This window comes from Heloderma suspectum, chromosome 3 (assembly GCF_057233095.1).
Source record: "Heloderma suspectum isolate Gila_16-S chromosome 3, 16-S_ref, whole genome shotgun sequence".
NCBI lineage: Eukaryota > Metazoa > Chordata > Lepidosauria > Squamata > Helodermatidae > Heloderma > Heloderma suspectum.
This window is the reverse complement of record NC_139460.1, coordinates 280,684,995-280,700,878: the sequence shown is the minus strand read 5'-3', so window position 1 is coordinate 280,700,878 and position 15,884 is coordinate 280,684,995. Positions and strand designations below refer to the sequence as shown.

Here is a 15,884-nt window from a genome sequence, read left to right as displayed (position 1 = left end):
GAAAATCAGGAAAGAAAAAACTCATGTAGTGCTTGGTTTCAATTCTGCGATGAAACCAAAAGTAGATACAACGGATTAACAGCTGATTAATAGCCTTGTGCAGAAAAGCTCAAACAGAGGCAGTGCGATATAACTCCAGAGCCTGTTAACAACATGTTTCCATGAACATTAAGAAAATGTACATTGCTGATGGTCAGCTGAGAATTATTGAAATTTGGGCTAGAGTGGCTTCCAAAAGTAAAGGACAGCCTGCCTTTCTGTTATCGCTGGCATATTGCCAACCCCACACTCACAGCATCCTGGAAATCATCACCTCATGTTTGTAAAGGTCCCAGGGATAATTTTCAACCTTGTTTTCCACCAAAGAAGATTATTAAATGTTGGCTTTTTTCATGGCATGGTGACAGTCCCAGGAAAGATTCATAGATGGATTATGTTCCTAGACATTATAAATCAGTGCTGATGGCAGAGATATCTTGAAGGCTTGAAGTAAATAAAAAATAAATTAGGATATAAGAGAGCCCCAGGCTGTAAAGACATGAACATAAAATTTAAAACCAACGAATAGAGAAAAGAACCATGGAAAAGAGAAAGAAACATACACAGCTGACAAGGGTACGGCTCTCATGCAGGCATCTTAATAAAACATTAAGAAAACCTAATAAAGTTTGGCCTATAAAGTTTTAAAACATTTTGGGACTGGGAATGAAAGCATTTTGTTTCAGAAACGCCTACAGTGCACAAACTCTATGTTAATGGAACAGAAGACTTGTTGTAACCTTTATGCTGCCCACTAAATGGACCACTTCCTGAGAGCTCGCACCTTTTGTCATTTAATCTTGACTTTGTCCTCTACCCAGTGTGGGTGTAGCATCCCAGAGTTTTCCATGAACAGAAATTTATACAAATCCCTGTTCAGTACTTAGAGCTACATTATGACTCAATCTGCCTCTATAAAGTAGTGATTCATTATCTGAGCACGCTAGCTTAGATTATTTGTAGCTGAGAGAAATAGACTTAATTTTCATGGAAAGCCCAGAATTAATGTTCACTCCTATTTTAAAAAAAAATATTTAAACTTAATTCTAGGCCAACGCTAAGGGTGGAAGACCATGCACATCTATTCAAAAGAAAGCCTTTTATTTATTTATTTATTTATTTATTTCATTTCTATACCGCCCAATAGCCGAAGCTCTCTGGGCGGTTCACAAAAATTAAAACCAAACAACACACAATAAAACAATTTAAAATATATAGAACATTAAAACCACATTGAATTCAATGGGGCTTATTCCCAGATAACGTAGCATAGGATTTCAGACTCAGGGCACAATTCAGCCCAAGTCAAACATGTTGAAGTCACTGGCCTGATTTACATGATCACAGGGTGGTTAACAAGCAACAGTGGCTTGTTAACCACCCTGCACGTGCTGGTTGTGTACCAGCTGATTTGCATACTTATCCTCGCCGGGCAACAAACTGCCCAGAACCCATGGCCTGTTGTAGGGTTGTGGGGCGGTTTGTTAACCACCCCAGCAAGCCATCCTTGCTGGGTTCAGACAGCATGAAAAGCCACAGCAGTGGCGCCTTGAATTGGCAACCTGGTGCCTGTGGGTGCTGCAACCCACCATGGCTGAGAAGCTGTTGTGGGCTGTGGTGATTGTGAGAACCACGCCACTGTGATCATGAAGGAAATTAACTCTCAGCTCTCTGTCATTAAAATCAATGGGATCTATGAGTTCTTAACTTTGGCTGGCTTGTACCAGTCCCAGGAACTCGTGGCTCACCTGCACACCTTGTGACTCACCAAGTCAAGTGCATTCCCACAAGCTATGCATCTGTGGCCTGTCAGCCTGTCGACTCTCCTGTTTATGCAGGCCCAAGCAGGAAGAAAGGGTTGTATCCAATGGGTTGTATGTAATGTTAGTCTTACTTAAGTCCCATTCATTTCAATGAGTCTATTCTAAGTAGGACTTATAATGGATACAGCCCAATACCTGGCGGTGTATTTTGCTCTAGTGGGCTCCCATACATGGATGTGTTTGATTTGGCGATTCATGAATCATACAAGCCTGATTTAAGCCCTCTTTCAGAAGTTATAAGTAGCAATGTAGTGGAGCTACTTTAGCAAGGACACTGATGGCATCTGCTACCACCTGCTCAGAATTTCCTGTTCCCTTTAAGGTTAGCTGCAATCATCAAAGTAGCTGGGGGGGGGGGATGAATTTGCCATCTCTTTTGTACTGCAAAGTATTTTCAGGTGCCCTGATCTTGAATGGGCCTGATAGCTTTATAAAAGACCTTCTCCTGGTAGAGATGAAAACTGCTGGAATTGGTTTATTATACGGATCAACACAGCTGCCTGCATTTTTGGCCTCTCCTTGGAAGCGTGGCTATGGAGACTGTCATTATAAGCACCTGCACTTCAACATTTACCACTGTGCTACTAGTAATAAGTGTGGAGAAATGAACAGGTGTCCCCCCCCCGCCCACATGTTCCGTTCGTCATGCTGATGATGTCTGAAAAGGGCTATAGTTTTTGGAAGTGTTCCTGTCACTTGCTGTTATGTAGTACATCCACGCCCACTATTTGGAGGTGGGGAGAAAGTATAATACCAACAGTAATATTATTTCATATGTATTAAAACAAGGCAGTTGTAGTAGATGCAGTTGCAGCTTTTGGCTCACAGTCCATAAGAGGCATGAAGATCATGGTGGAGGTGGAGGGACAGAAAGAATGAGCTGGAGTAAGCTGCTGAGCCCCAAGGAAATGTGTAAAAGAAAATATATTTTCAGCACTTTTTGTTAAAGGAGCTATAGAACTAGTACTGTGAATATCAGGGAGGAGATATTTTTAAGCATCCATGGACACGGTACTTTTTGCTCTAGATTTTTTTCCCTCCCTACAGACACTATCCTCTGATTCACAGTTACATGGGGAAATGAAAGGGTGAAGCAGCAGTGGATGCTGCTGGCAGCCATTTTTGCAAGGTGTCATAATCACTGCAGCTCAGTGGTGTGGTGGAAGGGAACATGGGGGATCCCAGCTCTGGGATCCTTTTAAGAGCAGGCATGGTGACATGACGTGCCGGAGCACCGGGGTTATTGAAGGGATCCACCTTGGTCTGGCAAGTAAATGAGGTGATATTGAGGTTTTCAAGTTATATTGTTGTTTTTTGGCTTTAATTTTTGTGAACCACCCAGAGCGCTTTGGCTATTGGGCGATATAGAAATGGAATGGAATGGAATAAATAAATTAATTAATTAATTAATAAAGACAGGTTCAAAAGCTATGGGGATAGAGCTGGTCAGAAAATGATGAAGGTAATCAAGCAGAGGCTGAATACATCTTTCTTTTCTTTTTGACAGGGCACCAACTTCATGTGAGCAGGTAAATAGTAACACTCTTTGGGGGGGGGCAAAATCATTTGCATTTCTGATTAAAAGCAAAATGGTGCATCTTAGCTGCATCAAGATCTTGAGTTTTACAAGTTGAACCTATGCAGTGAGAAGTAAGCCCCACCACTGAGTTCAATGGAGTTTACTCCCAGGTAGTTCTGTGCATAACCTGGTTCACATGATCACCCCAGCCCACCATGGCTTATTTAACCTGGTTCACATGATCACTGCAGCCCACCATGGCTTATTTAACCATGACAAGCCAAGGCATCTGTGGGCACCAGGCTGCCCATTCAAGCCCCAGCCATGGCTTGTCATGTCATTCCAACCCAGGAGGCATGACTTGTTGGAGGTGCTGTAGTGGGTTACTCCGGAAGATGGTGAAGAGTATAGTGAGTTTTCACAGTCACATTCCACACAGTTTATTGAGTGCATAGAGACCTGTGTTAACCTAGAATAGAGAGCAGCTTTTAGATAATTAAGTAGGCTGCCTCACATGGGAAAGCTGGTACCAGGCAAGGCCAGTTTTGCAGGTACAAAGCTGTTGGTTCTTGCCAGGTCCCTCTGGTCCCTCTCAGATAAGAGCATAGTGTTATGTCTCCATGAAGAGCTGGGAAGCTTCTGAGCCCAGATTGGAATGCTGGAGCCTCTTTCCCTTGAGGAAGGTAATTTATTGCCTTGACTGTGATGCTTTATGCATCCATTAGGGCATGGAAGAAAAGGCATACAAGCATTATTTAAAACATGCCAAGTTGGGCTCACTTCAAGGGACAATGTGCACTGCCAGCTTGGAGAAACTTGTGTGGCCCTAGGAATGGCTTCTGTCTATGGTGGGGGCCCTGATAGACACCCAACTCTGACAGCTTGATCAGCTGGAAAGAGGTGTGAGCTTTCTTTGCATATTTATTCTGCATCCATTTTCTATCAATAAACTGTCATCTTTTTCCACAAGTGGCTTCATTTCATCTTGGTAATCAAAATAACTGTCTCCCGTCTGTCTGCTTTCCCTCTCTCCCCCCACTGCTCTCTCTCTCTCTCTCTTTCTCTCTCTCTGTGTGAGTGTGTGTGTGTGTGTGTGTGTGTGAGAGAGAGAGAGAGAGAGAGAGAGAGAGAGAGATTCAAAAAGGAATCAGGATACAGAATCCAACATGTTATGTGGAAGAAGGGAGGGAAATAGACATTTGGATGTTGGTCTTGGCAGCAGCCCCATATCAAGTGTAATACGTAGCTCTGCCCTTTCTCCTGTAAGCATGTAGAAAAAAATGGCAATTTAACCAAGATTCAATCATCAAAAACCTGCCAGTTTTAAAAGACCAGAAGCTAAGGCTATCCCACATTGGTCCAAACTGCCCAAAGCCAGGAAATTAGAAGCTAAGGCTGATGACCTATCTGATGTGCCCCATGATCAGTGATGATTTTGTGCAATGCCACAAATTGTGCTTGCTTACAACTTACCCTCCATGCACCCACATGTTTTCTGGGTCTTTCATTCCCAAATCCAGATTGGGAGGATGGAGTGCCTAGGACCAGGAAAGATGCTCCACGTTGTCCTGATCCTGTACTACCTTATGAAGAATATGAGCCTTACACACAAATTTCAGAAAGATTGGTGAAACACTTACGATTTTATTAAGGTTAGAATGATCCACCCCCCTGATTTCTATTTAATATTATGGAACCCTTATTCTACTGATCACCTTATCTATTGGAGCCACAACTGTAGCTCCAATAATATCACCTCAAGATAAATGCAAGTGAAGACAAGTATTTGGCTAATTTTTCACCTTAGATTACCCATAGAATTTGTCCCCAAAGTTATACTTTGCTGTGGAGTAACTCCAGAGCCTATCACGGGGGGGGGGGGGATTTGGCCTGGGCCTCACATTCATGGAGGACCTCAAATTCAGACTTGATGTAACATAAACTGCTTAACATAAACTGTGACATTGCAAGAAAACTATTTTTTCCCCAGAATAATTGGTGAATTTGCACAGAAAAAGCTAGAAAAGCACTTGTTAAATAAAAAGGTAACATTTATTACAAATTATTGCATTGTATTTTTGTGTTAAAAGCTTTAATTCCTTAAACGTAAACATTTAAAATATACCACAATTTTTGTTACCCTGTTTTGGCATTTCTTCATTTTTTAATATAGCAGGAGCATCAAAAAATGGAAGTGGCTCGGGCCTCTCTCAGCCTCTGAGAGGATTCTTGTCTTTGAGTATACCATGAGGGTGGGGAGATGTTTCAGTTCCATGTGAGGCTTAGGGTTACAACTCAGGTTAGGGTTAGGGTTGGTAAAACCTGGGTCCCTGTGCAGAAACAGGTGCCTCGGTAAAGCCTAGCTTGGGCAGACAGACTGAGTGGCCAACCAGGATGGCCTTTCTTTGGGTATACCATGTGGATGGGGAGATGTTTCACTTTTATGTGAGAGTTAGGGTTAAGCGTAAGGTAGGGTAGGGTTGGTACAACTTGGATCCCTGTTCAGGAATGGCGGCTCAGCAAAGCCTAGCTTCAGGAGACAGACTAAGTTGTCAACCAGGATGGCTTGCATACGGAGTTTGAGTATGCCATGTGGATAGGAAAATGTTTCAGTTTCACATGAGGGTTAGGGTTAAGCCATAAGTTAGGGTTAGGGTTGGGGTTGGTAAACTTGGGTCCCTGTGCAGGAACAGGGGCCTCGGTAAAGCCTAGCTTGGGCAGACAGACTGAGTGCTCAACCAGGATGCCTTGCCTACTGTCTTTGAGCAGGGCCCATCACAGGAGGGAGAGGAGGACCATTTGGCCTGGGCCTCACTTTCACGGAAGGCCTCAAATTTAGACTTGACATAACATAAACTGCTTAACATAAACTGTGAGATTGCAAGAAATCTATTTTTTCCAGAATAATGAAGACATTCATCATCCCATTACCAGGTCACACTGCCTATAGTGCACTATGAATTATAATATAATGATAATATTTTTTATAAATCCCATAATTATCTTGTGAATAGCACAGTTATGTTGTAGGACATTACCACATACATCAGCAAAACAATTCCAAAGAAAGTACACCAAAGAAATATCAACAGATCTGTGTGATGAGGTCATTTTCCTCAAGCAAATACATTCAGTGAACTTTGAACTGTATTGTAAGCCAAAGGAATTGCTTCAAGAAATACTCCAACTTGGACTTGCTGGTGTGTTTCCTACTGTCACCATTTCATTGAGGATTTTTCTCTGTCTACTTGCATCAGTAGCTTCAAGTGAACAGTCTTTCAATGTGGTGAAGCAGGTCAGGAATTACTGCCATTCAACTACGGGACAAGATTGTTTGAATGGCCTTGCTATGCTTAACATAAACTGTGACATTACAAGATAACTATTTTTTTCCAGAATAATTGGCAAATCTGCACAGAAAAAAGGCTAGAGAAACACTTGTTAAATAAAAAAAGAACATTTATTACAAATTATTGCATTGTATTTTTTTGTGTTAAAAGCATTAATTTGTTAAATTTAAACACTGAAAATATATCACAATTTTTGTAACTCTCTTTGGGCATTTTTTTTTAATATACTGGGATCATCAAAAAATGGAAGTAGCCTGGGCTGCTCTCAACCTCTGAGAGGGCCTGCGTAACTCTCTTGCATATAGATGTAAATGGTGCTGCTGAACTGTAATTTCTTCCTCATGATATTCTATTTGCATCGATGAAAACATCTCTCAGTAAACTTGTACTGTCGTCAGCTACTGTTCTACAGCCATGTATTTTGCCAGGAACTGCGATAATGTAATCGATGTTATAATTAAAGTTTTCCCCCTGTAAGTATATATTTATGTGCTATGAAGTTGACAACCAGCTGCTAAGGAGTGTGGAGTTTCAGAGTTTCTCATCATTTACGGTGCTTCTGGAATGTTGATGTGATTGATTACATCCACAATAGGGAATTGTGTTTTTCTGCAGAAAGTATTCTATATCAGGAGAATTGACATGCCCTGAGAGAGGTCAAACCACAGAATGCAAATGTTAATTAATTTTTGGGATTAAAAGCGAAATAACAAATGACTGAATCATTTTTATTAGCCGCTTTCTTAATGAATCCACCGTCCTTCCGACCTCCGGAGTTTAATCTTTAAGCGCATGCATCATGTTCAAAACAAAAACAAAAACTGTTTAAATTTGTAACAGTGTATTGTTCCTACTCTGATAGATTTAAAGCTATTGACTCAAGGTCCTTTTGAATCTTAGGAAATGTAACAATTTGTCTATAACAAAATGTAACTTAAATTCCCTCCCTCCCTCGCTCCCTCCCTCGCTCCCTCCCTCCCTCTCTCTCTCTCTCTCTCACACACACACACACACACATCACTACCACTGCCACACTTTCAGATGCAACAAAATAACAGTTTTATTGATTGATTTGAACAGATGCAAGCTGATTATTATTTTCTCACTTGCTGTACTACAAAAATGTCATGTCCAGAATGAACTGCCAATAATCCCAACTATAACTCACCCTGAATAATTAAAGCAGCCACCGTCTGTTGGGAAAATACTTTATAGACTGCCCTGCCTAATGAAAGTTCACAGCACTCAGTCGTTTAATATGAATGCCACCTGAGATTTAAATGAAGTTTTCCGTATTGGTGGGTCAAGTCCATCAGTCCTTGTAATGATTAGACCTATCTGTGTGCCGCCTGGTTTTGAAATTCAGTTATGATCCAGAGTTAACATATCAGAACATCCTAGAAAAATAAATAGCTGAAAGGCAGCCTGTTGTTGTTATTGTATGCTTCTGATCATCAGATTTATTTTTTATTTTATTATGATTGAAACTTTAGGAACTTTCTAACTCTACAGCTATTCCTGAGTATAAAATCTTAGAAAGGACACAGAGTTGGATGTGGCTGGCATTGCTCTATACGTCAAAGAGGGCATAGAGTCCAGTAAGCAAGAAAATGTAAGATGAGTAAACTCCTCAACAAAATCACTATGGGTATAAATATTAGGCCCAACAAGTTATTTTGTAGTGGGAACATGCAATTATGCCCTCGAAAAAAATGCTGTGGGTGATTTTTAGTGGAAAAAGAAAACAGGAAGGCAGCCAAAGTAGAAAGTGTTGTAATAATCAGTTTCTTCAGCTATGTTCACATTGAATAGGTAAGTGTATGTTCAGGTTGGGCAATATGAAGACAAAAATTCTAAATCTGATAATTGACAGCCTCTTGGAGTGGTTAGTTATAGAACCAATGAGAGTTCTGGGCTTAATCCTGAGTGGTGCCCAGAATCTGGCACAAGATGTTGTTGTTGTTCAGTCGTTAAGTCGTGTCCGACTCTTCGTGACCCCATGGACCAGAGCACGCCAGGCCTTCCTGTTCTCCGCTCTCTCCCGGAGTGTGCTCAAGTTCATATTCATTGCATCAGTGATGCTGTCTAGCCATCTCATCCTCTGCTGCCCCCTTCTCCTTTTGCCTTCAATCTTTCTCAGCATCAGGGTCTTTTCCAGGGAGTTTTCTCTTCGCATTAGGTGGCCAAAATATTTGAGCTTCAGCTTCAGTATCTGTCCTTCCAATGAGCACTCAGGGTTGATTTCCTTTAGGAATGACTGATTCGTCAGTCTTCTCCAGCACCACAGTTCGAAAGCATCAATTCTTCGGTGCTCAGCCGTCCTTATAGTCCAGCTCTCACAGCCATACGTTGCTACTGGGAAAACCATAGCTTTGATTATACGAACCTTTGTCGGCAAGGTGATGTCTCTGCTTCTTACTATGCTGTCTAGGTGTGCCATAGCTTTCCTCCCAAGGAGCAAGCATCTTTTATTTTCATGGCTATAGTCACCGTCTGCGGTGATCTTGGAGCCCAAGAAAATAAAATCTGTCATTGCTTCCATTTCTTCCCCTTCTATATGCCAGGAAGTGATGGGGCCAGATGCCATGATCTTCGTTTTTTTAATGTTGAGTTTCAAACCAGCTTTTGCACTCTCCACTTTCACCCTCAACAAGAGGCTCTTTAGATCCTCTTTGCTTTCTGCCATTAGGGTGGTATCATCAGCGTATCTGAGTTTGTTGATAATTCTCCCAGCAATCTTAATTCCGACCTGTGATTCATCCAACCCAGCATTTCTCATGATGTACTCTGCATATAAGTTAAATAAGCAGGGCGACAAGATACAGCCTTGTCATACTCCTTTCCCAATTTTGAACCAATTGGTTGTTCCATGTCCAGTTCTTACTGTTGCTTCTTGACCCTCATACAGGTTTCTCAGGAGACAGGTAAGGTGGTCTGGTACTCCCATCTCTTTAAGAATTGGCCACAGTTTGTTGTGATCCACACAATCAAAGGCTTTAGCGTAGTCAATGAAGCAGAAATAGACCTTTTTCTGGAATTCTCTTGCTTTCTCCATGATCCAGCGAATGTTGGCGATTTGATCTCTAGTTCCTCTGCCTCTTCGAAAACCAGCTTGTACTTCCAGTAGTTCTCGGTTCACATACTGCTGAAGCCTAGCTTGTAGGATTTTGAGCATAACCTTGCTGGCATGTGAAATGAGTGCAATTGTACGGTAGTTTGAGCACTCTTTGGCATTACCCTTCTTTGGAGTTGGAATGTAAACTGATCTTTTCCAGTCTTGTGGCCACTGTTGAGTGTTCCAAATTTGTTGGCATATTGAGTGCAGCACTTCAACAGCATCATCTTTTAGGATTTTAAATAGCTCAGCTGGAATACTGTCATCTCCGCTAGCTTTGTTGTTAGTAATGCTTCCTAAGGCCCACTTGACTTCACTCTTGAGGATGTCCAGCTCAAGTTCAGTGATTGCACTATCATGGCTATCAGGGACATTAAGATCTTTCCTGTATAGCTCTTCTGTGTATTCTTTCCACCTCTTCATTTGCCCATGCTTGTCCATTTTAGTTTGCTGATTCGCAAGATGTCGATGTTCAATCTTGCCATCTCATGTTTGATCACCTCCAGCTTACCTTGATTCATTGATCTTACATTCCAGGTTCCTAAACAATATTGTTCTTTACAGCAACGGATTTTCTTTTCACCACCAGACACATCCACAGCTGAGTGTCCTTTCGGGTTTGGCCCAGCCGCTTCACTCTTTCTGGCGCTACTTGGAAATACCCTCTGCTCTTCCCCAGTAGCATATTGGACACCTTCCGACCTGAGGGGCTCATCTTCTGGCGTCATATCTTTTAGCCTTGTGATACGTTCCATGGGGTTTTCTTGGCAAGAATACTGGAGTGGGTTGCCATTTCCTTCTCCAGTGGACCACATTTTGTCAGAACTCTCTGCCATGACCTGTCCGTCTTCGGTGGCCCTGCCCATGGTAAGTCCCATCCCGGGGGGGGGGGCGCGGGGGGGGCGGGGAGGGTGGCGGAGAATTTCATGGAATACTCCATGGTGGAATTCTCCAACATCTGTATCCTACACTGGTTACAATTCTGGCCTCGGCATTCTGCACAAGCCATGATGGGCAAAAATCAAGAGTAAAGGTGGTCAGGCACACACCTCCAAGCACTTTGTTCACATCCTCAGGCCACGTTAACTAAAACTGACCCCTCTGAAACAACCAGACTAGATTAGCCTAAATGCAGCCATTTACAGCTGCATTTAGGCTAATCTACCAGCTTTACGGTCCAGTACGCCATTTGCGTCCCTACGCAAATATTTGCGTAGCCTATCACATCTAAAAACAGGGACGTAAATGGTGTAGTGGGCGCCATTTGTGGTCATAAAGCTGGTAGATTAGCCTAAATGCAGCCATGAATGGCTGCATTTAGGCTAATCTACCAGCTTTACGGCCGCAAATGGCGCCCACTATGCCATTTGCGTCCGGAGCCTGACGTAGACTACGGCAAAAAAAAGGGCAACACTATTTGCGTTGCCCTTATTTTCGCCGTAGTCTACGTAAATCTTTACGTAGACTACAGGGACCAAATAAGGAACGCAAATGGCGGTGCCCCATGGGGGCCGCCATTTGCATACGCGTTTTTTTTTTCAAAGTCACCCGTGATAGGCTACGTAACGATTAACGTAGCCTATCACGGCTGACTTTGGAGATCTAGCCATGATAGGCTACGTTAATCGTTACGTAGCCTATCACGGGGTTGTGGGTTTTTTTTACTTCAGCTGTAATGGCAGCGGTGGCAGCCGGTCAAAAGACCGGCTGCCGCTCCCCCCCCCGTCGAAAGCCCGCTGAACCGCCGCCCATGGTAAGTCCCATCCCGGGGGGGGGGGCGCGGGGGGGGCGGGGAGGGTGGCGGAGAATTTCACCGCTGATTTCGGGGAGCCGAATGCATTGGCGCTTGGCCCCCCAAAGATTCAGGGAGAAATTCTCCACCATCCCTACTCCATGGTGGAATTCTCCAACATCTGTATCCTACACTGGTTACAATTCTGGCCTCGGCATTCTGCACAAGCCATGATGGGCAAAAATCAAGAGTAAAGGTGGTCAGGCACACACCTCCAAGCACTTTGTTCACATCCTCAGGCCACGTTAACTAAAACTGACCCCTCTGAAACAACCAGACTAGATTAGCCTAAATGCAGCCATTTACAGCTGCATTTAGGCTAATCTACCAGCTTTATGGTCCAGTATGCCATTTGCGTCCCTACGCAAATATTTGCGTAGCCTATCACATCTAAAAACAGGGACGTAAATGGTGTAGTGGGCGCCATTTGTGGTCATAAAGCTGGTAGATTAGCCTAAATGCAGCCATGAATGGCTGCATTTAGGCTAATCTACCAGCTTTACAGCCGCAAATGGCGCCCACTATGCCATTTGCGTCCGGAGCCTGACGTAGACTACGGCAAAAAAAAGGGCAACACTATTTGCCTTGCCCTTATTTTCGCCGTAGTCTACGTAAATCTTTACGTAGACTACAGGGACCAAATAAGGAACGCAAATGGCGGTGCCCCATGGGGGCCGCCATTTGCGTACGCGTTTTTTTTTTCAAAGTCACCCGTGATAGGCTACGTAATGATTAACGTAGCCTATCATGGCTGACTTTGGAGATCTAGCCATGATAGGCTACGTTAATCGTTACGTAGCCTATCACGGGGTTGTGTGTTTTTTTTACTTCAGCTGTAATGGCAGCGGTGGCAGCCGGTCAAAAGACCGGCTGCCGCTCCCGCCCCCGTCGAAAGCCCGCCGAACCGCCGCCCATGGTAAGTCCCATCCCGGGGGGGGGGGCGCGGGGGGCGGGGAGGGTGGCGGAGAATTTCACCGCTGATTTCGGGGAGCTGAATGCATTGGTGCTTGGCCCCCCGAAGATTCAGGGAGAAATTCTCCACCATCCCTACTCCATGGTGGAATTCTCCAACATCTGTATCCTACACTGGTTACAATTCTGGCCTCGGCATTCTGCACAAGCCATGATGGGCAAAAATCAAGAGTAAAGGTGGTCAGGCACACACCTCCAAGCACTTTGTTCACATCCTCAGGCCATGTTAACTAAAACTGACCTCTCTGAAACAACCAGACTAGATTAGCCTAAATGCAGCCATTTACAGCTGCATTTAGGCTAATCTACCAGCTTTACGGTCCAGTACGCCATTTGCGTCCCTACGCAAATATTTGCGTAGCCTATCACATCTAAAAACAGGGACGTAAATGGTGTAGTGGGCGCCATTTGTGGTCATAAAGCTGGTAGATTAGCCTAAATGCAGCCATGAATGGCTGCATTTAGGCTAATCTACCAGCTTTACGGCCGCAAATGGCGCCCACTATGCCATTTGCGTCCGGAGCCTGACGTAGACTACGGCAAAAATAAGGGCAACACTATTTGCGTTGCCCTTATTTTCGCCGTAGTCTACGTATATCTTTACGTAGACTACAGGGACCAAATAAGGAACGCAAATGGCGGTGCCCCATGGGGGCCGCCATTTGCGTACGCGGTTTTTTTTTTTCAAAGTCACCCGTGATAGGCTACGTAACGATTAACGTAGCCTATCACGGCTGACTTTGGAGATCTAGCCATGATAGGCTACGTTAATCGTTACGTAGCCTATCACAGGGTTGTGGGTTTTTTTTACTTCAGCTGTAATGGCAGCGGTGGCAGCCGGTCAAAAGACTGGCTGCCGCTCCCGCCCCCGTCGAAAGCCCGCTGAACCGCCGCCCATGGTAAGTCCCATCCCGGGGGGGGGGGGGGGCGCGGGGGGGGGGAGGGTGGCGGAGAATTTCACCGCTGATTTCGGGGAGCCGAATGCATTGGCGCTTGGCCCCCCGAAGATTCAGGGAGAAATTCTCCACCATCCCTACTCCATGGTGGAATTCTCCAACATCTGTATCCTACACTGGTTACAATTCTGGCCTCGGCATTCTGAACAAGCCATGATGGGCAAAAATCAAGAGTAAAGGTGGTCAGGCACACACCTCCAAGCACTTTGTTCACATCCTCAGGCCACGTTAACTAAAACTGACCCCTCTGAAACAACCAGACTAGATTAGCCTAAATGCAGCCATTTACAGCTGCATTTAGGCTAATCTACCAGCTTTACAGTCCAGTACGCCATTTGCGTCCCTACGCAAATATTTGCGTAGCCTATCACATCTAAAAACAGGGACGTAAATGGTGTAGTGGGCGCCATTTGTGGCCATAAAGCTGGTAGATTAGCCTAAATGCAGCCATGAATGGCTGCATTTAGGCTAATCTACCAGCTTTACGGCCGCAAATGGCGCCCACTATGCCATTTGTGTCCGGAGCCTGACTTACAGCGATACGGCACAGCAATGGCTGCTGGCCGTATCGACATTTGCCAGTGAAGCGGAGGTGGCGGCCGGCTCCACAGGATCAAAGGCGGAGCGGAGCCAGCCTGGACGGATTCCGGGGGAGAGGAACAGATCGCCTCCCCCCCCACGGACCCCCCCACCCAGAACAGGGTAAGTGATCTGCCCATCCCTACACTGGACACCTCCACTGGAACTACATCAATGATGGCATCAAGTTCACCATAGATATGAGTGGCCTTATCCTCAGAGTCACAGGAGATCACTGAGGTTCCACCACATCCCCACCTAGGTCTGATTTCAACCATCTATTCACCACCTGCAAAAGCTCTGCTGGATCAAAGAATGCAATGGAGGCAGAGAAGTACGACTGCTTTGCTGCCACCTCTGCCACAAAGTAGGCATGGTGTTGTGCTCTCACTTGTGTTGGTATAATAGTCACTACGAACTTTTGAACCCTCTGTGTTCTAGTCATCAGCTTGTCTGTTTCATCATAGCCCATAGACCCCAGGTAAAATAGGGAGCTACTTGGGCTCAATAGTGCCAGAGAGAACAGTTGAGAGTGAGCATGTCAGTCTCACCACACCATAGTGATACCAGGGCTTCAACTGAAGCACTGACCAAAGTTAACTGGAAGCTACCCAAGAGCATTCAGGAATCCCACAGATTCCATAAGTCTCCTTGGGCAGACCGTCTTAATGAGCCCACCACCTCTGAGATGCAGTGGGGGGAGGAAAGCGCCACTGTCAAGCTAAACTTGCAGGAAGATGTTTGACCATGACAACGGGGTCACGGAGAACCTTCCCCCCATTTCACATGCAGCTGAAAAACCCAGGTCAAGGGTGTGCCCTGAAAAATGTGTTGGGCCTACAGCCTGTTGAGACAGCTCTGCTTCTCATGGTCTCAAAGTCCTGAGCTGGACTCCCTAAGATGTCTCCAGTGTGAATGTTGAAATCCTGCAAGACAACCATCCTGGGGTTTTCCAACACCATGCCAGAAACTACCTCAGTCACCTCAGGTAGTGATACAGGGCAGCAGGGTGGTTGGAACACCAACAGAATTTCTAATCTGTCTCTCTGGCTCAACACTACAAAGAGACACTGAAACCCAGCACCTGAAAAGACTGGTCTTCATCTTTCAAGATGAAGCTGGACTGCCATCTGTCAGGGATGCTTTGACTTAGATTCCTGCAGTGAGCAGGGGGTTGGACTCGATGGTCTTATAGGCCCCCTCCAACCATACTATTCTATGATTCTATGGTCTCCCAGATCTCTTATAGATGTTAGCAGCACAGCCCTCCCCACCCCTCTATCGGTGCTGCACTATATACCCAGGTGGTCAGAGCTGGGACAAATCCACTAGCTCTAGATGATGGGATTAACATTTAACCTGCCATGGGAGGTGGAGTATCAGACAGAACTGTTGGGTGTGCTTGTGCAGCACTGACACAAATCTCCAAATCCCCCGAAGTGATAATGTTGCTACTCTGGAATCACTGTCTGAAAAATAATGCACTTTTGCGAATACCTCAACTTCCTGCTTTAAACAGTCACTGTTGGATTGCCTCATGATTTACTAGGCTGACTTCATGAATCAGACAAAAATTATTAGCCTGTAAATTATTCCCAAGACTAATTTGCTTACCAAGAGGAAACGGCAAGGCCTTAGGGCATCTACAAGACAGCTCATTCCTAAAGCAATCAAGCCACAACATCATAGTCTGACTTGGCAGGTGCAGTTGCACTGCTGCATTGATAACTGTAAAGTTT

The 15,884-nt window shown here is 44.6% G+C and overlaps 1 long non-coding RNA gene across 2 annotated transcripts in view; it reads left to right on the top strand.

The window, feature by feature from the left end:
* LOC146351333 (uncharacterized) overlaps positions 1-15,884 on the top strand; it is a 107,880-nt gene that overhangs the window by 42,892 nt on the left and 49,104 nt on the right. The window contains exons 2-3 of one of the 2 annotated variants that reach the window (XR_014788894.1): positions 3,370-3,391; positions 4,902-5,519. The exons of the other annotated variant lie outside the window; for it this stretch is intronic. This is a non-coding gene — a long non-coding RNA (uncharacterized LOC146351333). Of the gene's footprint in view, positions 1-3,369; positions 3,392-4,901; positions 5,520-15,884 lie in introns of those variants that run through there. 2 annotated transcript variants of the gene reach the window in all.